The sequence below is a fragment of the Bubalus kerabau genome, chromosome 12 (genome assembly GCF_029407905.1).
Source record: "Bubalus kerabau isolate K-KA32 ecotype Philippines breed swamp buffalo chromosome 12, PCC_UOA_SB_1v2, whole genome shotgun sequence".
Taxonomy (NCBI): domain Eukaryota; kingdom Metazoa; phylum Chordata; class Mammalia; order Artiodactyla; family Bovidae; genus Bubalus; species Bubalus kerabau.
The window spans coordinates 33,562,736-33,587,831 of record NC_073635.1 but is presented as its reverse complement, the minus strand read 5'-3'; the positions used below and the strand labels follow the sequence as shown (position 1 = coordinate 33,587,831).

Below are 25,096 nucleotides of genomic sequence, written 5' to 3'. Positions count from 1 at the left end.
CGAAGAATTGATGCTTTTGAACAGTGGTGCTGGAGAAGACTCTTGAGAGCCCCTTGGACTGCAAGGAGATCAAACCAGTCCATCCTAAAGGAAATCAGTCCTGAATATTCATTGGAAGGACTGATGCTGAAGCTGAAACTCCAATACTTTGCCCACCTGATGCAAAGAACTGACTCATTGGAAAAGACCCTCATGCTGGGAAAGGTTGAAAGCAGGAGGAGAAGGGGAAGACAGAGGATGAGAAGGTTGGATGGCATCACCCACTCAGTGGACATGAGTTTCAGTAAGCTCAGGGAGTTGGTGAGGGTCAGGGAAGCCTGGTGTGCTGCAGTCCTTGGGGTCACAAAGAGTCGGACATGACTGAGCGACTGAACAACAACAAAGGAAAACCACAAGGTTATAGTGAAGGTGTCGGGGTTCCTTAGCTGACCTGCCCTAGAAGGACGGGAGTGGGGAGCAGATTCCAGCCCTGGAGAGGGTGCTGCGGGCAACCCGAGCCCGCTCCTGCACGAGGGTCAGCAGAGGGGGAGGGCGGCCTGGTGGGTCATTCCAATTCGCGTCCTTCCTCTGAACCCCGCCAGTGTCACCTGGCGACACCCCCAAGTGCTCCCAGGATGCAGGGTGAGGTGGGGGAAGATGGAAGTGGATTTGTGTGGGTCTAACAGGAGACAGACAACACAATCCTCTACTTTAAAGAAAAAAAAAAGAAATTAAAATAGTTAAAACCAGAGCAAAAAGAAGAAAAAGGATACATTTTTTCTTTTAAAGATCAAAACAAAAACCACAGATTGGGAGGTTACAAACAGGCCCTTGAGCAGAAAAGATCCCCAAGATGATTTGACTGAACCTGGCAGATGCCTTATCCGCATCTTAATTTACTAATTAAACATTGGGAGATTTTACACTGAAATCTGGATTTCCTGTTTTTCTCAAACAATTCCAAAATCCGACATCATGGCCCCATAGCTAGAGCTGGGAAGCTGCTGCCCCCTGGCGGGTCGACAGAGATGTGCAAGATCTTTGCCGCCCACCTGCTGTCTCACTCACCTGGGGTCACTCACTAGGATTCGCCCAGAGAGGCTGATGGAGTTAAAATGCAAAAATGATTCTAAGCTTTCAGAAACTGTTCAGGGCTCTTGAGTCATAAAGGTAGTGTACTGATTCATCAGAAGAGGAAATTGTTTCTAGGTTCAGTTTCTGAGGAGAAACGCAGCAAGTCCTTTTTCTCCTGTGGTGTTGCATGCTCACAAGAAGCTCGCCCAGCAGAGGAAAGGGTAATGGGAGTGACAGCAACAAACCCACACCGTGCATGTTCCTGCTCTCGGGGCCTGGGTGCTGCTGAAGACCCTTCCACAGTTCCCGTTGGCCCCTGGAACAAGGGTTCTCAACAGGGGGGATTTCTCCACCCCCACCAACTGGGGGCGAGGGGGCCATCTGGCAATGTCTGGAGACACTTTCGATGGTCATGACTGGCGAGCTCCTGCTGGCATCCTGTGGGTGTGAGCTAGAGACGCTGCTGAGCGCCCCACAGGGTGTACAGGACGACCCTCCACCCACCCCACCCCACCCTCAACACAGACCCATCTGGCCCTTGATGTCAGCCATGCCAGTGCCGAGAAACCCCGCTCAAGAATAAAGTCCAGGTTCACTCAGTGCCCTGGCGAGACCCCCAGTGCCGGCCTGGCTTGTATCAGTCACCCCCTCCCTCTCCTCTGCTCCCCCCACACTGGGCGCACACTCGGTTCTGTTGCCCACAAGCTCTCTCAGACATTGGGGCCTCTGTATATGCGGTACTGCTCCCTGGACCACCTTCATCTGCCCAGGGACAGCCCACAGCCCCGGGCATCACATTACATGGCACCACACATCTTTTGAGGCGCTCCTGCCCCAGCCCCAGGCTACTAATGATCACCCTCCATAGTCCGCTCTGGTCTAAATCTAACCTATTGTGTCTGCAGTACCGATGGCCACTCAACACTGTTGGGTGAACACATGGCCAGGCCCTCATCTCTAGTCACCTTAAAGAAATCAAGTTCAAGTCCTCCAGAGCTGCCTCCCGTCTCCAGCATCACCCGCAGGAAACACACGGCTCCTGGGAGGAAGTGAATGAGCCTGAAGGCTTCACTAGCTCACTTCCCAGCAGGAGCAGCTCTGGCAAGCGCCTGCGATTCCCCACTCATTTTTTTGTAAGTTGTTCCCACTTGGCTTTGAAAACCTAAGAATGCAGGCAAGTTAATTACCATTTGGCATCAGTCAGCCTGGACTCACACAAGTCCTCGTCCTACATATTTATTAAGAAATCCATCGACCCGCATTTTTCTAGACAGAGCAATTTCAGACACTTCCTGTCTCCAAGAAGTCATTGCTAATATCGAATTCCAGTAGTATGTGAAACTGTGGCTGGCAGCCAGTAAAAGACGCTCTAAACCCCAGTCCTCCCTTGATAGCCGAGCAATTTGTGAGCAGCCTAACAGGCAGCGGATTCATTGAGCTCAGGGGGCTAAGCATTCCTCTTCTCCTGAGGATGGACGGCCCCAGAGGAGCCACTTCTGGATGCAGAGTCGCTCACGTTCATTCTCCCTGTGTTCACAACAGAACATCATTCTTCCAGAAGACCCCAAAGCACACCTGAAGTGACAAGGGGAAGTGCTGGATGGCAGATGGTGTTTCTAGACTGGAGCCCAGCAGGTTGAGGGGGGTGAGGGGCTGGTGGCACCCCTGCCTGGTGCCAGCCGGACCTCAGGCCCTCGGAGCTGAGAGCCCGTCTACCACCCGGCGTGGCCTCGCTGTAACGTGGAGCCAGGCATCCTGTTCTTCCTCTGTGCGGATTTAATGCCATGTCTCTGGAATGCAACCAGAACCGAGAAAGCAGGGAGCCTTGGGGAGAGAAAGTGCCTCAAGCTGTAAATAGCAACAGAATGCAACCCTGTGTTCTCGGTTGACAGGCGTTCCCTGGGGAAGGAGCCCTCCCGGCAGGAACAACATTGCCAGTCTTTCAGCAACCCCCGACCGTGGTCCGTGAAGAGGTGTGGATGTGACAGCGCTGTTATTACGAGGAGATGAGATGGGACTGACTGGCGGGATCAGGAAGCCCGCTGCCAGAACAGCCTGAGAGGCTGGGTGGTGATGGCCCCTGGAATGAAGGCCCCTGTGCACCTAACAGTGGGTGTCCCAGCTCCAAGACAGTATCACCCAACACTCTGCACAGCGTGTCCCATAGATGAACACCCCAACCCCGAGGGCCTGAGTGATGATGTCCCCAGGGCGGCACGGGGTGTGAGAGGCAGAGTGGGCCCCGGTCCCGCCTGTTACCCTCTGCATCGCGCCATTTCCCAGCCCTGCCTGCTCCGAGCTCAGGCAACCAGCACTGGTTTTAAGTGTCTGTCTTAGTCTGTTCGGGCGACTGTAACAGAAACACTGGGTGACTTAAAAACACAGATATTGATTTCTCACAGTCTGGAGGCCGGGAAGTCCACAATGGAGGCGCCAGAGGATCCGGTGTCTCATGAACCTCTGTTCCTCGCATCACACGTGGTCACTCTCCCCCCACCCCCGGGACCCCACCTCCCTGGGGTCTCTTTTGTAAGGACACTAATCCCATCCGTGAGTGCTCCCCGCTCCTGACCTCATCGCCTCCCAAGTTGGGACCTGGCGTAAGAATTCTGTGGGGACACAACACCCAGGCTCGAGCACAGGTGGTACCTCGGCCTCTCCAATGCTCTGCAGGAGACAATTAGGCACCCGCCCCGCCCGCCTGCCTCCACCTCCCACCCCGGGCTGGCTCCGCCTCCTTTCTGCTTCCCGCCTGCTCTTCTTTTCTCCTGAATCAAAGACAGAAAAGCAGAAGGCAGGAAGGCTTCCAGCGTCGCAGACGTACTGGATGCAGAGTCGCTGTAAGTCACCAGGCCAACTGACGTTTCTGGCGCCTGCAGGTCCCACGTCCAGCCCATCCTGCCCGCCTCTTTCAGACTGGGTGACCTGTGCCATTTCCTCTTGCCAAAGTAAATAACCTGCCAAAGGAAGAGTGTCAAGGGCCCTAAAGGGGGTATTTTTGGAGGAGGGGGTGTCAGACACCCCTAGATGAAGGGCCAGACGGGGCAGGAAGAACAGAGCCAATGAATTTCCATTGTTAGAGGCACAGACGGTGTGACAGCTGGTCCCCAGCCTCCCTGACCCTGTTTTATTTCCACAGCCGGTTGGGGAAGGAGCTCCCAGGTAATTAAAACCATCCCTGGTGTTGCGACTGGAGGAATCAGCTTTCCTGCAGCCCAGCTTTCTCCCCAGTGCTGGGGGAGCAGGAGGGGCTGAGCTCTGGGAGGAAGGTGTGATTCAGGGGAAGAGTGGTGAGGTCCCTAGGCCTGCCTGGGTCTGGAGGCAACCCTGGCTTTCATTGGTGATGCTGACACTCATGAAAAGGGGCTTTTGATATTGAAGTCGGGGGAGGGTGAATCAGACCCCGCTTCCTCTGTAACTTGATGCAAAATACAGATGATGGGCTTCTGGGCTAAGAGAGAGGGGGCCACACTCACCACATTCCATTTACTAGTCAGACAGGAGGGCAGACAGGCTTCCCCTGTGGCTCAGTGGTAGAGAATCTGCCTCCAAGTCATGAAACACAGGTTTGATCCCTGGGAGGAGGAAATCCTTGGAGGAGGGCATGGCAACCCACTCCAGTATTCTTGCCTGGGAAAATTCCATGGACAGAGGAGCCTTGTGGGCTGCAGTCCATGGGGCCTCAAAGAGTCAGACACGGCTTAGCAACTAAATAACAACAACAAGAGGGTGGGCAGGAATCTGCTCTGACTCGGAGCCAAGAAGCATGGCTCCTGGGTTCACTGCATTCTGCTTCATCATTAGCCTCCCTATGAATATTTGCTTTAAAGCTTTTAAAAAATAGTAATAGTTATGTTAGGGCTTTCTTGGAAATGGGTAACTTGATTTTCTGGCAAAACAACTTAGCCTGTTTGGTCCCTGATGAAAAGGTCAACATCTTCCCCACACCAGTGTGCAAGCCAGTCTGCCTCTGGGAATTTGCCAAAGTCAGTAATCCCAAATCCTGAAAAATCTACATTCAGGACTGTGCTTATGATAGCACTGCTTATTAGCGTGAAAGAACAGTTCAGCTCAGTTCAGTTGCTCAGTCATGTCCGACTCTTTGCGACCCCATGGACTGCAGCACGCCAGGACTCCCTGTCCATCACCAATTCCCAGAGTTTACCCAAACTCATGTCCATTGAGTTGGTAATGCCATCCAATCATCTCATCCTCTGTCGTCCCCTTCTTCTCCGCCTTCAATCTTTCCCAGCATCAGGGTCTTTTCCAATGAGTCAACTCTTCGCATGAGGTGGCCAAAGGATTGGAGTTTCAGCTTCAACATCAGTCCTTCCAATGAATATTCAGGGTTGATTTCCTTTAGGATGGACTGGTTGGATCTCCTTGCAGTCCAAGGGACTCTCAAGAGTTTTCTCCAACACCACAGTTCAAAAGCATCAATTCTTCAGTGCTCAGCTTTTCACATCCATACATGACCGCAGAAAAACCTAGCCTTGACTAGACAAACCTTTGTTGGCAAAGTAATGTCTCTGCTTTTTAACATGTTGTCTAGGTTGGTCATAAACAGTAAACACTTTAAATAAAAACGGAATGGTTATGCCAACCCTATAAACCCCTGTTGGGAATATTATTCAACCATTACAAATGACAAGAAGATGCTGACTTCACGGAGGAAAACTCAGGATGTAAAACTGATGGCATTTGTGTACTAGCTGGAGATGGGAAACACACCCGCCATCAACTTTGCTACATGAACAGTGATGGGGCCTTCGCTGGTGGCCCAGTGGTAGAATCCACCTGCCAATGCAGGGGATATGGGTTCGATCTCTGGTCTGGGAAGCCACAAAGCAGCTAAGCCCGTGTGCCATAACTACTGAGCCCACTCACCCTGGAGCCCATGCTCCTCAACCAGAAGCCACGGAATGAGAACCTGTGCACCGCAAAGAAAAGTCGCCCTCGCTCGCAACTAGAGAAACCCTGCAGGCAGCAGCAAAGACCCAGCACAGCCAAAGATAGATAAATAAATATATTAAATTTAACTGAAAAAAAAAAAAGACCTTAGAAAATATCAGTATGAACTTAAAAAACAGTGATGGCAGAAGACTGGCAGAATCATGGATAATTTCTACATTTGCGGTTCCATAATTAAATTTTTATAGCAGACAATATGGATGTAACTTTCCAAAGGAAAAGTATTCCACTGACTCCCTGAGACAGTTCGTTCCTCCAGACCTGGGAGGCGGCTACCTGACTTCAAAGAGAGCCATGAGTGGAGGGCGCGGTACTGCAGAGACTCAGCAAGTCTCCCAGGAGTCCGCCCAGCGTGAAGTAGTTGCTACCACAGCTGCTTCTTGTTAGGTGATGCTAATAAAAGTGTGGTTTCTGGAACTCCTGCTGTTCTCTGAGCTGGTTGGTAGCATCAGAGTTCTCAACCAGAACCGCATGTTAAACAACCAGGAGATACCCAGGAGTCAGAAGTCAGGGCCGTGAGGGATGGGACGATCACGGGATGGGGCAGCTGGAGCTGGAGCTGGGGAAAGAGATGCCACGGCCGGCTGGTTGTCCTCCAGCATTTGGGAAACTGGAACCTTGTTTTGTTCTTAACATTGAATCTCTCCTCCCTGGGGAACTGATATCTTTATCCAGGAGTGACCGAGGAAAGGTCACTGCTCTTTTTTTTTTTGGCTGTGCTGGGCCTTTGTGGCAGTGTGTGGGGTCAGGAGTTGTGGTGCGTGGGCTTAGGTACCCCTCAGCATGTGGGATCTTAGTTTCCCAACTAGGGATTGAACCCGCTTCCCCCACACTGGAAGGCCGATTCTAACCACTAGAGTACCAGAGAAGTCCCAAAGGTCACTATTCTTACCTGCTGCCCTGGTTCTGATGCTCTGCCTTCCATGTGCTGTTTTGTACCCAGTGCCATTCTGGGGAGGGCGAGGCAGGGGGTGGAGGGCTAACTCCCTTCTATCAGTGGGGACTTGCCAATCATAGAAAGGGTTCTTCCTTTGTGATTGTTTAAATTCAGATACTAACTATGAAGCCCTTATCGTTGTTTCAAGAGATACAGTTGCTACCCTTTCTACTGTGCTACTGCACAGATCCATGCTATGCTAGAATTTGTTATTCATTCATGCCACAAATATTTCCATGAGCGCTCATCACATGTCACTCCTGAGTAGGCACTGGGGCCCTGCAGTCCCCCAAACAGACCACATCTTTGCCCTCAGGAAGCTTAAGTTCTAGTGAGACAGGAAGAGTCAACGATTACCAGGTAAGTGCATGTATTAACTTGTTCAACCCTCCCTGCACCCCTATTGGGTAAGTGCTGTGAGTATCCCCAGTTGAGAGATGAGGAAATGGAGGCACAAAAGCGTTGAGCAACCCATTCCAATAGACAGAATGAGGGTCCTTGCTCTTCCCCACGAGCTAGATTTGCCTCTGAGGGGTGAGCTTCCGGGGGCCTGTGCTTCTCCTTCTTCTGCTTGGAAATGATTTTTCTCAGCCTACAGGGAGGGGAGAGTGTCAGAAGGATTGGGGTGTGGAAAGAATGACTTCAAAGTTGAGTACTATTAACCCTTGGAAACTGATTACATCTAAATGAACTTCTGTGTCAAGTTATCACAGGGACTCAGCACCACAGCCCCAGGCTCCCTTGGGCCAACTCATGACAGTATCAGTTATCTTTTTAAAATTTTTTAAAGTTTTTTTTTTTTTAATGTGGCCCATTTTTAAAGTCTTTATTGAATCTCTTACAATATTTATTGCCTCTGTTTTATGTTTTGCTTTTTTGGCTGTGAGGCATTGTAGGATCTTAGCTTCCCGACCAGGGACCGCGCCCATACGCCCTGCATTGGGAGAAGTCAACCACTGGACCACAAGGGATGTCCTATTACCTTTTTTCAAGTGCACAAAAATAAAGGATTTCTTTCTGAGGAAAATATTTTCTTACATGGACCACAGTTAGGGGAATATTGTCTTAACTAATGGGTTTGCATGCTCAGGACAAGGGGTCCAGCATGTGCTCAAAATGCTCCTGCTGTAGACGAACAAAGACAACATAGGCAGCTGCCTGCAGAGGTTGGAGGGGATTCGTACACACCAACCAGAAACGCTGAATTTTCAGCGACGGTGTAGATTTCATCATAGCCATTGGTACACTTACGAATTCAACTACTAAATTTTTAAGGTCATGAAGCTGGTAGGAAATGCTAGATGCCCTGTTAATATTATGTTGCCTACAAGCATTCTGATGGTTTTTAGATACACACCCAGCCTAAGGTTTCAGGAAAAATCCATAATGAGGAAGAATGATTTTTCCCTGGCTTCAGGTATCTAGCCAAGTGAGAAGGCATCCTATTTTGGGGCACTCGTATAGAGCTATTTTTCTCTTAAGGATCATATACCTTCATTTGTTTTAAAACTTGATTATTTTTCATTAACCTCATATTTCTTGCAAGCCTACTATGTGTCGGGCATTTTTATGGGCACTGGGGATCAGAGATCAATTGTTGTTCAGTCTCTCAGTTGTGTCTGACTCTTTGCGACCCCGTGAACTGCAGCACTCCAGGCTTCCCTGGCCTTCACTATCTCCCAGACTTTGCTCAAACTCACGTCCATTGAGTTGGTGATGCCGTCCAACCATCTCATGCTCTGTCACCCCCTTCTCCTCCTGCCTCCAATCTTTCCCAGCATCAGGGTATTTTCCAGTGAATTGGCTCTTTGCAGCAGATGGCCAAAGTATTGGAGCTTCAGCATCAATAAGATCAATAAGGCAGACAAAGCCCTTCATGGGGTCTATATACTGGGGTAAGAGGAAGAAGATGGATGATAAGAAGACCATGAGTGAGTGCTTAACACAGTGTTGGTGATAATAACCACTTCTGAGGAAAATAACAGGCTAGGATGGGAGAACATGAAGGTTTAAAGGTGGTTTTAGATGGGTCACCAGTGAGTGTCTCTGGGGAAGTAAGACCAGACTGGACAGGAACCAAGACCACATCCATGCAAGCCATGTGACCCTGGGCATCTTAGAACACCTCTCTTTTCTTGTCACTAAAATGGAGATATGAATAGTGTCCACAGAGTTTGAATTCTCCTCCTTCCCTGGTCTGCCAGTTTTTCTTACAAATGTACCATGACCATATTTTCTGAACAGATAGCAAGTGATGGACGTGTGCCTTTCCAAGTGATTTTTCTGGTGTGTGACTGTGATTATCACAAAAAGTATAGAAATAGTTTCACATTTTGATGCACATGTAATTCATCATATGTATGAATATATATAGGCTTCTTTTGAAATGATTATACATTTACATGTCATTGCAGGAAGAGGACAGAGGCCCCTGTACCCTTCAGCCAGCTTCCCCTGGTGATGGTCATTAGCCTACAGCCCACTTACGGGGGCTGGGGCTGGGGAGGGTCAGGAATGTGGGGTGGGGGATTCTGTGAGCTGATCATGGTCTATATTTGGGCCTGACCATGGTTCAGTGAGTGTCAGCCTTTTAAGTAGCAAACTGTACACATTAGCATTGCCTCTTTTCTGGTTAAGTTCTTTTTGACAATTTGTTCAGGGTTAAAAGAGAGCATGAGGGTTCGGGCAGGAATGAAATCTCCTGCTGACTTTTTCTCCCTTCCTTCATGAGGTCACTAAAATGACAATAAAGAAATGTTTAGAAGTATAAATGCACAAGGAGAAGAAAATGGGAGAGCAGATGACAATATTTCAGGAAATATTTGAAAGATGAAATAAGAAACCAGTTTAGCAGAGTAGGGAAGCGTAAACACCTCACTATGAACCTACCTCCCTGGGACGGGACTAAGAGAGGCAGGTGAGAAGTGAAAGACCCGTAAAACAGTTACCTGTGGGGGAACGGGGTGGGTGGGAGTGGAAGGAGCTACCAGTAAGACATCTCCAAATATACACCTTTTTACAAGTGTTTGGAGTTTTTGATAACTGATTTTTTCTTTTTATAAACTGATTTACAATATTGTGTTAACTTCAGGTGTACAAATAGTGATTCGGCATTTTGGTAAATTGTGCTCCATCTAAAGTTACTACTTTGCTGTGCTGTACAGTCCGTCTCTCACTGTCACCTACTCGTTTTACACACAGTAGTTTGGATCGCTTCGTCCCCCAGCTCCTATTTGTCCCTCCCCACTTCCCTCTCCCCCCTGGTAAACACTGGTTTGTTCTCTACCTTTGAGTCCAGTTTCTGTTTCCTTACAATTCCTTCCTTTCATCTTTTAGATCCCAGTAATGATAATAGAGTATTTGTCTTTCTCCGACTTATGTCACTAAACATAATACTCTGGAAAAGAAAGAAAGAAAGTGAAGTCACTGAGTCGTGTCTGACTCTTTGCGACCCCAAGGACTGTGGCCCACCAGGCTCCTCCGTCCATGGAAGGTTCCAGGCAAGAATACTGGAGTGGGTTGCCATTTCCTTCTCCAAAATATTTGACTGTCCCAGGTCTTAGCTGCAGCATGTGGGATCTAGTTCCCTGTCCAGGGATCAACCTGGGCCCCCTGCATTGGGCGTGCAGCGTCTTAGCCACTGGACCAGCAAGGATGTTCCTTAATATTCTGGACGTCCATCCAAACAAGTGTGTAGATTCTGACACTGGTCAGTGGTCATCTGCTCACAGCATGAAGGAGAGCGAGCAGGTGGGGGAGGGGGACCAGCAGATGAAGGAGCAGGTGATTCCTGCTGAGGGTCCATCAGCCAGCTGGGTGGGGGCCGGGCTAAGAGCAGGGCCCAGGAAGGTCGGGTGGAGAGGGGACGTCTGTCTCAGAGATGCCCCCTGGAGCCGGGTGAGGTGACCCTGAGTGCTGGGGATGACATGGGTGACCTGGTACCTTCTCCAGCCTCCTTCCCCCCCGGGGGCCGGTCATGCCCTGCTGCAGCCGGCCCAGCAGAGGGCTTCTCTCTGGAAGGAAAGAGTCCCTAGCTCTAGACTACCGCCAGCATGCACGGGGACCCCAAAGACCGCCAAGCCTGCAGGGCTGATCCACCAAGGCTGCGAGGCCGGTCATCTTGCCACCCTGCCCGCCCGGCTTCCTTCATCTCACTACTCCACCTCATGTGAACCTTCCAAACAGCCTTTAGTTTCCCTCTTTTCTGTATGCCTTGTCTTTGGGGTTAATATTTTTAATAATGAAACTATTTTTAGAGTGGTTTTAGATTCACAGAGGGATTGAGCAGGAGATGCAGAGAATTCTTGTAAATCGCCTCCTGGCTATCAACATCCCCACTCGAGGGATGTTCCGGTCAATCCATGATCCCACATCCACATGCCCTCATCGCCCGGAGCCCATAGTCAGACAGCAGGGAGCACTCTCCGTGGTACACACTCTATGGACTTGGACAGATGGGTAGTGACACATATACCCTAATATGGCATCCTACACAACATTCTCACTCCCCTAAAAATCGCCTTTGTCCTGCCCATTCAGCTCTCTCCTCCCCCAACCCCTGGCAACCCCCAATCCTTTTACTTCATAGTTTTCCCGTTTCCTGAGTGTCATATACTTGGAACCATTATTAATAGTTTAGGAATAATTCTCATTGCCTTACTATTATCTTAGCAGGGTGTGGGAGGAAAAAGGAGATTAAAAAGTTGGTGTTTAATATGTCACCTTTAAGTGGAAGGTATGTGAACCCCATTTTTCTACTAGTTTTTCTTTTAAAATTGAAGCTGGATTCCCTAGGAAGGAAAAACAAACCTTCTGCAGGTTGAGTTCAAAACCTATAGGAGAGGGGACTTCCCTGGTGGTCCAGTGGCTGGGGCTCTGCCTTCCAATGCAGGGGGTGCGGGTTCGATCCCTGTTTAGGAAACCAGAACCCAAACATGCCACAGAGGGCAGCCAAGAGTTTAAAATAAATAAACACAACATTGTAAATTAACTATGCTTCAATTTTTAAAAATAAGAAAGCACAGAACCTGCGGGAGAGGGTTGGAGATGGTCAGACCCTGGGCTCTTCGATGGTGCTTCTGGAGAACCCTCAGGGTGGCCACAGCCTCCGGTGAAAGCATGTCAGGCCAGAGTATCGTGCCTCCGTCCACACCGTCACCCCAAGCCCCACTACATGTTAAACTGTGTCTCCCGAGAAAAATGCGCTGGAGTCCTGAGCCCCCATGACCTCAGCATGTGATCTTGTGTGGAGATGAGGCCTTTGCAGAGGTGATCAAGTTCAAATGAGGCCATGAGGGTGGGCTCCAGTCCATTGTGACTGTGTGCTCATGAAAATGGGTCGATTGGACACAGACACCCAGACGGAAGATGACCTGCAGACACAGGGGAGCCAGGCGTCTACAAGCCCAGGAGCCGTAAGGCCATTGGAAGCCAGGATACAGGATTCAGGGGCATCAAGGCCCGGCTGGCACCTTGATCTTAGACTTCCAGCCTCCAGGACCGGGAGATAACCATTCCTGTTGTTCTGAGCCGACCAGTTTGTGGTGCTTTGTTATGGCAGCTCTGGGAATCTAAAGAAATGCCTACAGGTGGGAATTCCACAGGTTTGTTGGTTTCTGGGTTGAAGACCAGATTAAAGAGGTTTTTGTTGTGCTTTGTTTAAATGGCATTAGCATTTAAAACATCAGCACTGAACTGGCACCACCATCACCACCCTACCCCACCCCCGCCACACCAGCCAATCTGGAGAGTTCTTTACCATTTTGGCTAAAGTGGGGGTTTTCCCCTCTTGGGGAAAAGGGAAAAGAGAAAGACCGGTAGTTAAATATCAAGGCCTGTCTTCTCCTGGGCTTTGAAGGTGAAGAAAAGCAGCTTAATTGGCTCTGGCCTGTCTTGGGGGTACTTGACCTTCTTTTTAAAACAGGTGGCCGGGAGCATCGTCTCATATTGAAATGCAGTGCCCTCAGTCTCAATTTTGAAGGCAACCCAGCTTCCCGAGGTCCCCTTGGCCTCCTCATCCCCTCCCCAGAGTCAGCTGAAGGCTCAGCTTGGCTTCCCCGCTGCTCAGTCTCGACAGCGCCCCCTCCTTTTCCTCGTCATTTTTAGAATTTTTTTCCCCTTTCAAGATCTGTCTGATGTAGCACAGGGAACTCTATCTTCTGTAACAACCTTTATGGGAAACGAGTCTGAAAAAGAAGGGATGCCTTGTATAACTGACTCACTTTTCTGTACACCTGAAACACAGCGTTGTAAATCAACTATACTCCCATATCAAATGTAAAAAATTTTTTAATGCTAACATTTGAAGGATGTGGGTGAAAGGTACATGAAAAGTCGGGGTATTATTCTTGCAACTTTTCGGTAAGTGTGAAATTTATTTTGAAATAAAAATTAAAAACTGGTGTGGCCGAAACTAACACAATATTGTAAAGCAGTTATCTTCCAATTAAAAATAAAAATTAAAAAAATATTAAAAACTGAACTTAAAAAAGCTCTATCTGAATTCCGAGGAGGTTTGGAAGAGAAGAACACACTGCTCTGTCTTATCCATGCTGGCCCTCCATCCTGGCTCCACCTTGTCTGAAGGCACCTGCCTGCCTTCCCTTCCCTGCCCTGCCCGCCCCCCTTGCCCCAACAGCAGCAGGCAGCCCCCAGCCTCGCTCCAAAGGCTCAGTGCTGACCTCAGAAAGGTTGAAGCCCCCGTGTAGTTCAGTTCTGCTAAAGTGTGTTTTTCCACATCATCAGCCTCTGATTGCCCTGGCTTTGTTATTCCTGGCACTTATTCCAGACCACCCCAGCGGCTTCAGTGGCGCATAGCCCCGGAATTCGAGGAGGAGAGAACACTTGGAAACCTCCTTAGCTCTTGGCGTCTTTGCCATTAGAAACTCTGCACCATAAAATTGCCTCATTTGGGTATTTTTTAAATGCCAGGTTCTTCTGTGCCCCAGTAAATTTCAGGCCACCACTCTGCATATGCAATTGAATTGCACTCTGATGAAACATAGGAATGATTATATGCCCAGATTTATTGGTAGCAAAAGACCATCCAAGACTTCTCTTTTTTATCTTGGCTTAATTTAAAGCTGTCCCAGAAGCTTCTGGTAATAGGGTCTGTCTTGCTGACCCATATAGAAACTGAGGGCGTGCGGGCAAAGTTAGAATTCTTTCATTCTTTCACAGGAGATGCTAATACTTGAAAACATGAAATCCTTTGTATAGGTTTGTGTTAAGGGGAAGCTGATATATAAGGAAAGAATCAGAGAAACAATACCATTCTCACAAATTATATACCTCTTTGGAATTGTATTTGATGTGAAATTATAGTCTGTCTCCAACTTCCTTTTTGCAACTGTGAGTTGTTTATACTATTTAACCATGCAACCTTAAATTACAGAGAAGATGGGGGGGAAAAAATCCCTTGTTTGGGACATAGCTATGCTCATCTTTGAAGATGTCTTGAATTGAGCATCACATAGTATTCCTATTAATTATTTTACAGGTTAATTCTAGCCACTTTGTAGTTGCTTGGGTTGTTTTGAAAGCAGTATATTCCTATATAAGAAAAACCTGGAAATTCTGGAAATTTTTCAAAGCTTAAATAAAAAGGCAGTGATTTGAAAACTGAAATCAAGGTTTTAACCTTAAAAAAACTCAACATCATTGTTAATTTCCCTTTAGATTTTTCCCAGAATCTGGCAAAGGAAGATTACAGAAAGGTCAGCCAGACTGCAGTTGGGCAGAAAATCTTTAGAGTATATTATCACAACCGACCAGCACTATTTGGAAATCAGACATAAATAATAACAAGGAGTTAGGGATGTGGGAAGGACTTGGCCATCTCGCAGTGCCCACCCTGGACCCCAGCTGCTGTGGGTGCCCAGTTGGCAGAAGAGGGGGCTTCTAGGACTGCATCCATCACCCAACAGCTGGCGGCCCTGGGAAAAGCATCTTCATTTCAGAGGCTTCAGTTCCCTCATCTGTAAAAAGAAATGATTGTTAAGATTCCTCCCAGTTCACAGAAAGTTCTGATTCTACCATTTTCTGGTTCATTAGCTGACATTGGGGGGTTATAGGAAGTCTTCAGGGAAGAAATGAAATTTCACCGGTGTCATGAAAATCTTGAGTCAAGAGTTTGGGGGTATCCTACACTAGAAACTGATGCCTTAGTGGAAACATAAATCAATGAGGTAGCCTCAAAAAGGCAAGGATGGCTCCTGCTCTATTGGACATAGTCGACTTTTAGTGATGGACAAGCTGAGTAGATGGATGGATGGATGGATAGATGGATGAATGGATGGATGATGAATGGATGGATGGATGGTCCTTGAAGTTAAAGAGAGGAAGGAAAGGGTTGAGGAGTATTTAAAAAGGCAGAAATATGTCTGGAAAAGCTCCATCATTTTCCCTCTCTGACTTCTGGTCCAGCAGCCTCCTCATGACTCTCCATGTCCCCAGCCCCAACTAGATGATAGGCAGCTTGAGGCTGTGTTCTGTTCCCCATAGTACACAGCATTGTCTGATTAATAGAAACCTTTATTGCCATCAGTGAGATTTCCAAGGCACTTGTGAATCTACAAAGTCGTTTCAAATAAGTTTTGTTGAAATGAAGGAAGGCTGCCTTTCTGAAGGCTAGGTAAAAATAGACTTTTAACATAAGAATTCCCATGTAAGTTATAAATTCAATTACATTTTGGGATTTAAAAAAAGAGGAGATATTGGTTTTTCATTTCTTCTGCTCACTGTTTCCAGGCAACCTTGAACTCGTCAAATAAAAAGTCTAAACAGAAGACCGTGAGATGTGTGACCTTAGATTGAAAACATACCCTTGACTGGCCAGATACATGACTCACCATGATGACTAGACATTCCTAAAAGGTCAGCCCTCTTTTCTAATATTAGGGGTGTTGTGGGGTTTTTTTTTTTTTTGAGTGATTTTAGAAAGAAAACTTGGTGTTGTAAAAAACACAGGATTTGGAGTTATATATTCTAGATAACTGGAGTCCTGAGTTTATTGCCATGAGACTGGGAAAAATCACTGAAACTTCTGAGCTTTGGTTTCTCTGTCTCTTAGCTGGTTGTGATCAGCCACCCAGCCTGCCTCACAATGATGCAACATGTGTGCGATGTGACTGCAAAGTTGACCGAATGATAAACAATGCCTTTTGTCCCCATCATCATCATCAGTGTCCCTGGAAGCACTGCCAAAGGGCAGAGAAGGAGCGGCGGGCCCTTGGGGCCCCTGCTTGACCCAGGCCTTCAGGAACATCCCCTTCGCTCCTGTGGGCCGGCCTGCATCCCGGGGTCACCTTCCCACAGTGGAGTTAGAATCAGCTTGGCTGTGCCTTCTTGCCGTCCACCTCCTTAACCCTTGGTCCAATGATGCTCCAACCCACCACACACTTTGGCCGTTGGTCTCTTTTCTAGCCACTGGGACTAATTTTGGGTGTGCCTTTGGTGACAACGGGAATGGCAGTTACAGCCCAATTCTGGGGTGAGTCAGGGAGGCCTTTGCCATTTCTCCTGTGTGCAGTTTTGAGCCCTGAGACACCCCAGCTCTGCAGGTGGCCTTTCCATTCCTGTTAACACAGGCAGGGGACAATGTGAAAACGGTGAGACTGGAGAAACCAGAAAGCTGTGGAGAACTCCTGGAGCTGTTAACATCTACTCACCTGTTGAGTCTTCAGACTAATTCTGAAGATCACCGGGAGAGAATTTTCTAAAAATTTTATTGAAGAAAGACAAATATTGTATATTAATGCATGCATATGGAATCTAGAAAGATGGTACTGATGAACCCATTTGCAGGGCAGCAGTGGAGACGCAGACAGAGAACAGCTGTGTGGACTCAGTGGGGGAAGGAGAGCGTGGGACGAATGGGGAGAGTAGCAGGGAAACATACAGTACCATATGCAAGATGGGCAGCCAGTGGGAATTTGCTGTGTGACTCAGGGAGCTCAATCCAGTGTCTGTGACAACCTAGAGGGGTGGGATGGGGTGGGAGCGGGGAGGGAGGTTCAGGAGGGAGGAGAAACATGTATACCTGTGGCTGATTCATTTTGATGTGTGGCAGAAATCAACACAATAGTGTAAAGCAATTATCCTCTGATAAAAAAAATTTTTTTAATTTATTGAAGTATAGTTGATTTGCAATGTTAATTTTTGCTGTGCAGCAGTGATTCAGTTATACATATGCACTCATTCTTTTTTTAATATTCTTTTCCATTATAGTTTATCATAGGATGTTGATGATAGTTCCAGGTGAAAATTTCTAAAGGAAGGGAGGGAATGCTAGATTTATTAGAAAGCTTCCTTCTCAAAGAGAGAAGGAGCCTTCTGTCTCCCCACAAAATATGCTGTTTCAGAAGAAAGCTAATGCCGTTTTCTATCATGACAAATAACATGTTCCTTTGTTAGGAATGGGAAACCCCAGATGGCACGGTGGTAAAGAATCTGCCTGCCAATTCAGGAGACTCCGGTTCGATCCCTGGGTTGGGAAGATACCCTGGGGTTGGAAATGGCAACGCACTCCGGTGAGCTTGCCAGGAAAATTCCAAGGACAGCGGAGCCTGGTGGGCTATAATCCATGGGGTCCAAACAGTCAAACGTGACTGAGCACACACACGGAAAATGTGGCCCTTCGCTGACAGATGGAAGGGTGATTTCTATTATTTTCTGTCCGCTGTAAATCAATTCAGATCCCTCACACATTTTGAGAGCAGCAGTGGAGGATAGGTCTTCTGAAGAGAGATTTTTCAAATGACAATTTAAGCCCTCCAGGCCTTCTCCCGAGGCTGGCTGGACCCCACCTCTGGGATGATGGCTGGACAGCATCCTTCTGGAAGGTTGTGTTACTATGAAAGATCATTCTTTTCCATCCTGACCCTGTGAAGCTTATGAGACAGGCCCGATTATTGAGCCATATGGCAAAGAGAACTTTGGGTAAACAAATTTGTATTTCATTAAGATGTAACAGCCTCATAAAATGTGATAATTAAAATGTAAATGGCAGTAGGTGTGCTTGTTCAAAGCTGGCTTCCTACCTCACCAGCTGGCGCATCCCAGGTGAGTCGTGTTCCGGGGTTCACAGGCAGGTACTATTTTCAGTATTCTCTGCCTTCTGTTCTTTTCTCTTCCTGATTCATTGATCGGCTGTATTTTACAGAATCTCTTAGGGCATCTACAAGTACAGTCTACTGAAGGGCTTGTTCTTGTTTTCTCAACGTTTTCTTGTTTACTTGCATGAGTCTCTCCTCCAGGATGGGAGGGAAGAAATAAGAGTGCTTTCCCATGTAATTCCCATCTCAGCTTGGAATGAGCAAATGCTAAAAGCAGCTTTGCTGAGCAGAAGGCTTGCTGGGGAGGTTAGAGTTAAGTTAAGGTGACAGGAGCTGTTTTTCAGCTGAAGGGTGGGCTGGGGGAGGAGAAGTAAGGTTTCCTCCTCTGCGTCCATCCCATCTCCAATCTCCTCTTTCTTCTTTTTCTTGCCTGTCCCGTCTCCCATGCTCAGAGGTGGAGGGAGAGGGCTGGGAAAGGACAAGCACGGGAGGGAGGTGGCCTGAACGAGAGGGACATGAATGCGGGGGCCACTCGGAAGTAAAGGGACTCCTGACTCTGAGCCTCCATCCAGCATGGGAGCGTCGCCTTTCCTTTCCTTCCTCACACCCCCAGCAGCCTCTGCAGAACAGTCTTTTTCCAATTCTTAATTGGAATTTAGCTCTAGATTCCAATTAAGGTCCCCTCTGATGGCACCAGACAAGCCCCTGCTGCGGAGAAAACAGGCTGAGAAATCCCAGATTAAGGAGGTCATAGAGGAAAGTGCAGATCAGGATGGGGGGCTCACAAGAGGCTTTTTCATGAGAAAATTGTACGAAATGGGAACTACAGAAGTCATCAAATAAAAATTTGGTGATATCACCCGCTCCTAACCATGAATTAAGATACAGCACAGGGCACAGGGTGGCTTCAAAGTCAGCTGGGCATTGAGGGATTGGGGGCCATGAGGATGAGCATGGGGTTCCCCTTAAGTCAACAGTGTTGAATGGTGCTACCATAGGCGGTGCAAAGAAACATGAGGTCAGTGTTCCCCCAGCTGAAAAGGGAGAGGTGGGGTCTGAAGGTGTCTGAAACACCCTCAGCCTTGCCCCCAGAGGCCACGCTGCCAGCCTGAGTTAGGGCATGATGGTTAGCATCCCAAGGACATTGGGGTAATATTGTTCTAGCTCAGAGGAGAGAGGCAAGCCAGGCTGATGACCAGATGAGGCATCCCTTGAGTGCTGGGTTTATACTAAGTGAACATGTGAATAAATGATGGCTCACATGCATGAATGCCAGCAGCCTGGTCCCGGCCCTGTTGGGGAGCGTCCAACAGAGAAGCCAAGACAAACATACATGAAACATTAACACTCGCTCTTGCATCCCAACCCAGGTCAGCCGGCGGGGAGGGTGTCAGCTTTTACGATGGGTCACCCAGAGGGCTGGCGGAATTTAAGAGTCTTCGTTCTCATTAGCTGAAGCCCAGCAAGATTGAGTGGCTTCTCTGGGCCACTGTCCATGCATTGAAAGTGAAGTGTTAGTCTCTCAGTCATGTCCAACTCTCTGTGACCCCGTGTACTGTAGCCCACCAAGCTCCCCTGTCCACAGAATTCTCCAGGCAAGAATATTGGAGTGGGTAGACATTCCCTTCTCCGGGGGATCTTCTTGACCCAGGGATCAAACCCAGGTCTCCTGAATTAGTAGGCGGATTCTTCACCACTAGGGCCAGCTGGTGCCTGCAGCTTTGGGTAAAAGTCCTGCCTTGAACTTATTTGGGCCATGTTGTTTAGTCACGCAGTTGTATCCGACTCTTTTGCAACCCCACGGACTGTACCCCGCCAGGTTCCTCTGGCCATGGGATTTCCCAGGCAAGAATGCTGCAGTGGGTTGCCATTTCCTTCCCCAGGAGATCTTCCAATCCAGGGATTGAACCTGCGTGTCCTGCATTGCAGGCAGATTCTTTACCACTAAGCCACCTGGGCTTCCCTAGTATATGCATAAAGTAAACTGCAAACATACCGTTTTTCCATATCTACTGACAGCGTAAGGATGTGAGATTGAAGGTACCCTGGGAAAGACATGGAGGGTGGAAGCATTTGTGGTTCCAGTGGAAATAGCAGTAGATGTGGCTGCAAGGATGACCTGTCCACTTCAGCCTTCCCTCCCTGGTCCACTGTGATGTGCTCAGGAATCTATAAAGTGGGCTTGAGCAATGAACAGGCCAGAGGTTAGCAAGTACTCAGGGTCCCCGCAGTGCTGCTCAGCTCAGAGTTAAACAAGAAGGAATCGTCACTTCAATTAAACTAAAGCACAGAGGGCTGGGCATCTTCCCCTTGGGTACCAGCATGGCCCCAGCCACCAGGGAGCCAGTGCCCAGGGCTTCCATCTCGTGGGCCAGTTTGCTCAAGTTTAATTTTGGTCCTCAAGTTTTCTTTTGACAGTTATAAAATTGCCTTGCCAGTCTATAGGCCCTGAATTCTGTGATGGCTGTGAATGAGTTCTGACAAATTAGGGTATCTTTCTGGATCTAGATGCAGATGTAGGAAGATAAATGGTATCTGTCTTCTACAAGAGTCACAAATCTGGCAGAATGTCAGGCCGGGAAGACAAGAAAGAATCCTGACAGCCGCTCCATGGGACAGCCAGCTTGGGCTGAGGTCACGGGGCCCACTGATAAGGCAGACAGAACACAGTGAAAGGTATAAACGAACCTCACACTCTGGAGCCCTGGGAGACAGTTAGTCACACCCATGAAGAACTCTCCACCGTCTCAGAGATGTCTCACTTCTGGCAGTCAGTTAGATGGCCATCTCAAGTGTGCATGACGCTGCCAAGACCTAGGAAGGATGTTAGACCACTTCTGAAAAGTTAAAAGAAGATGTCACAAAATCTGAGACAAAGATGTGAATTTTTAGATAGAATTCCAACAAACTTGGTTATCTGGCATTCAGCTCACAACCCATAAGAAATACCTTTAAGAAGAACTCAAAAGGCTAGAGACAAGAAAGTGAAAAAGCCTGAAAGAATAGGAGGAGACAAAGACAAAACCAAACCAAAGCCTAAAAGCAGATGAAAGTCCTCAACAAACAGAGCATCCTGGGACCAGTCACAGAAGAGACAGAGAGCCCTGTCTTCTCAAGTCCCCAAGAGCCCAGCCATGCTCCATTCCAACCTGATACAAAAGGAAGATGGGAAGGCCTGGTGGAAACAACAAGGGGATAAAATATGCTCATTATACTGCATTTATACATAAAGCCGATAAATACATTCCTCCAAAGTGATTAGACATTTTGAAAGTTTTTACTTTAAAGGAATAGATATCTTTAAAAAAAATGTATTGACTATTTATAAGTCTATTCTTCTCGTTAGGGCTGTCGCAACTGACTGACATCAACCTGACTTGTTAGCATAATTCATACAAGATTCAAGCATGTTGTGTATACCAGGAGTGTTTCCTCTTTAGTGCTGAGTAGTATTCTGTCTCATGGCTGCCCCACACTTTGTTTATGAAAAATATATTCAGGAACGCGGCTTCTTTCCATCAGATTGTACAATGTGGCCGGCACAGAGCCGATAGAGGGAGATGATGGCTTCCCCTTAGTTATGGAGGCTTCTGTCTTCACTCCCGATTCCAGGCCTCCTACTCTGTGCCTTGATCATCGCCCTGCAACTAAGGTGAATGTTGTGGCTTCCTCCACCTGCCTCTGCTGCAGCCACTCCTGCCTACCACACAAGCGTACACACGCGCGCGCACACACACACACACACACACACACACACACCATGCTGCTCTCCTGCCTGGAAGGCCTCTCCCCTCTACACCCTGGAGCTCTCATTCATCTCATAAGATTTTGCCCAGGTCGCATCTCCTCTAGGGATTCGCCTATGACTGATTCGGACTAGATCAAATTCTCCTTCTCTATGATGACTTTTCACGCTCTGGGTACAGCTGCCATATCATTTACCACAGGACATGACAGCTATTTCCGAGGTTGTCTCCTCAATATGCTATACATCCATGGAAAGCCAAGGCTTGTCTCTTCCATTTTATTTTTAAAATTTATTTATTGTTTGGCTGTGCCTTTTTGCATGCAGGATCTTTTTCCCCCAAACCAGGGATCAAATACACACGCCCTTGCAGTGAACCACTGGACCCCCAGGGAAGTCCCTGTCTCTCCCATTTTAAAAAACCTTTCTCCTCTGCCTGGAACACTGCCTGGCACATGCCTCACATATAAGTCACTCAATGCAGGATGGCTGTTATCATTTTAAATCAAACAGTAGTAAATCATAGGCAGGAAAGTGAAGTGTTATACAAGCCAATATGAATTATTTATGGACTGGATACTTTTTCTTTTCCATTTCACTTCTTTTCTTTTCTGCTGATTTCTTCTTAATCTAACTTGTTTCCAAACTGCTGATCTTTAAGACTGGAGAGAAAAAAAGGGGGAGAAAGAAAAGAGAGATAAAGCTAAAGAGAGTGAGGGAGGACATAGACACACACACGTGTGCACTTGCACACACCTTGAGGATAAGTATTTTACACACTGAGATAACCACATTCCATCACTAATTCCCTTACTGCCTTGAGGTGAAGTGTAGAGTCCCAAGTCTCTAAAAATAGGGCTACAAAGCACATCTCTTTCAACAAGGGGCTTAATGTATTAATTAATGCTTACTGAGTACTTTGAGGATGAAAATTTACACACAAATCCTTATTAGTATTAGCTATGCTCTGTATAATAAGCCTTAGATGTGAAATTTATGCAGCAAATCAGGTAACATGGCTCAAAAGTAGACAAGCATGTACAAAGTCCATAGTCATCATCCACATTAATCACACATTCAAAAATTCCCAAATGCACACTCCAGACTGGTTTGGTGATCATCTGTATCTTAATCCTTCGTGAGCATTCCAATGTGATTGTTGGCCCAGCATAGGCCTTTGTGATGTATATTTTAATGTACTTCTAGAGGATTTCCCTTTTTTTGTTGTTGTTAGCTACATTAAAAAGACCTCATTCTGATGTATTCTTCCAGTGAAGGGAAAAAGTTGACAGCACTAAAAACATATTTCATGTTATAAGATTTGAAATGCTGGATTTTGCCATTATGTTTCCATTGTAGAGGGCTTCCCAGGTGGCGCTAGTGGTAAAGAACCTGCCTGTCAATGCAGGAGATGTAATAGATGCAGGATCAATCCCTGAGTTGGGAAGATCCCCAGGAGGAGAGGATGTTGATCCACTTCAGTATTCTTGCCTGGATGGAGAAGCCTGGTGGGCTACAGTCCATGAGGTCACAAAGAGTCAGAATGACATGGTGACTAAACAATAACAACAACATGACTTGAAACAAGTCAGGTAGAACTCCAGGCTCTTTGGAATTCAGCCTCAGTCATTTCAGGAAGCCAACCCCACCTTGCATGACGTCTTGCACTTATTTCTCAGTGTGGTATGTGGGTTGCATTGATTTCATCCCCGGCTATTGTTTATGGAGGCCTTGCTTTTTGTCAGGGTGAGCTCAGCATTTTACAGGCTTCACTCTGAAGCTCCCTTCTGTATACGGAAGGCATCCTGACACCCATTTTGCAGAATCAGGAAGCTGAAGCCCAAATTACACACAGCTACTAAGAGGCAGAACGTCCATTTAGACCCATTCACGTACTCTTTCATGCCCCGCTATGTCAGGGGAGAGCCTGCTCTTTGGATTAAAACGTGTGACTTGAACATGTCCTTTAACTTCTGTAAGCAACCATTTTGTCATCTGTACAGTGAAGGTGTGAAAATAGTTAAGCTTTCAGGTCTGTTTTTCTCTGAAATTCTACCAGTGGAAGAGGAGGCAGAGAAGAGACTCCCCGCTGTGGTGGAGCTGTCCATGGTCCTGACAAGACTGGCACCAATAAAATGATAATCAGCTTATCAGAGAAAGAAGCACAAGAAGCAAGAAACGCCTCCATTAATAAAGATCTTGCTGTTATTCTCTGGGTCTCTTAAGTAATTAGGCATGCCATCTCCTGCTGCTGGGTGTCCAGATTATGCTGGGAGCCAAGCCTCTGCAAATTAAAGATGCAGGTAGACACGCACACATACACACACACTCCTTTCCCCCACCCCCAAACCTGATATGCCTGTGTGTTCCAGCTAAATGATCCACAGCACATTTTGTCTCTACTTTGTATTCTTTTGCCTTGAATTACAGATTCTTTTTCTGGGAGGAAGCAGATGTTCTTGAACCTGATTTTCCAAGCTTAGCCACCCTAAGAACCAAGTGAAATTAATTTAATGAGTTCTCGAAGAAATCAAATAAGTTCCTTTGTTTTAGCACATTTTCATTGCTTTTCTCATTTATGCACATAGATAGGTTTCATAAGGAGAAATATATTTACTGTATAAGTAGTAATGGGACCCCATGCACTATAGCCTGCCAGGCTCCTCTGGCCATGAAATTCTCCAGGCAAAAATACTCAAGTACGTGGCAATTTTCTTCTCCAGGGAGATCTTCCTGACCCAGGGATGGAACCTGAGCCGTCTGCATTGCAGGTGGGTTTTTTAATCATCTGAGCCACCAGGCAAGCCCCCTTAGGTCCTTTGTTTTAGCACATTTTCATTGCTTTTCTCATTTATGCACATAGATATGTTTTATAAAGGGATATATATTTACTGTATAAGTAGTGGATACAGGAATGTTGAAAATATGAGATGAACATTCAGCCATATTTTCCTCCATAAATCTTTGGCTAGTTACTGAATTTTGTACCATCATTTCTTACTACTTACCTTATATATAACCCTGATGTATAATTTAACTTGTAAAATGGCATTCATAATAAACCCCTGGTATTTTGAAATCTTTTAACTCCTTGATGACGTTTGCAAGGATTTTTTTTTAATAGCAATATTTAAAGGCCTGAGGAGATCTTTCCAAACATATTGAAATAATGTGTCCCATTTAGAATTATTATAAGCTACAACTATGTTAGCTTATAATAGCTCACATAGCTCAGTTGGTAAAGAATCCACCTGCAATGCAGTAGACCTGGGTTTGATCCCTGGGTTGGGAAAATCCTCTGGAGAAGGGAATGGCTACCCACTCTAGTATTCCAGC

General features: G+C 47.0%; 2 long non-coding RNA genes across 2 annotated transcripts; one reads left to right on the top strand and one right to left on the bottom strand.

Annotated features, from left to right (window-relative positions):
- The first annotated feature begins 3,789 nt into the window (after positions 1–3,789).
- LOC129624498 (uncharacterized) lies at positions 3,790–6,064 on the top strand. The gene is made up of 2 exons (XR_008700994.1): positions 3,790–3,893; positions 5,306–6,064. It is a non-coding gene; the product is annotated as an uncharacterized LOC129624498 (long non-coding RNA).
- An 8,479-nt stretch (positions 6,065–14,543) lies between these two features.
- LOC129624497 (uncharacterized) lies at positions 14,544–21,217 on the bottom strand. Its single transcript, XR_008700993.1, has 2 exons — positions 18,001–21,217; positions 14,544–14,937 (listed from the first exon to the last, which is right to left on the bottom strand). It is a non-coding gene; the product is annotated as an uncharacterized LOC129624497 (long non-coding RNA).
- Positions 21,218–25,096: the final 3,879 nt, after the last annotated feature.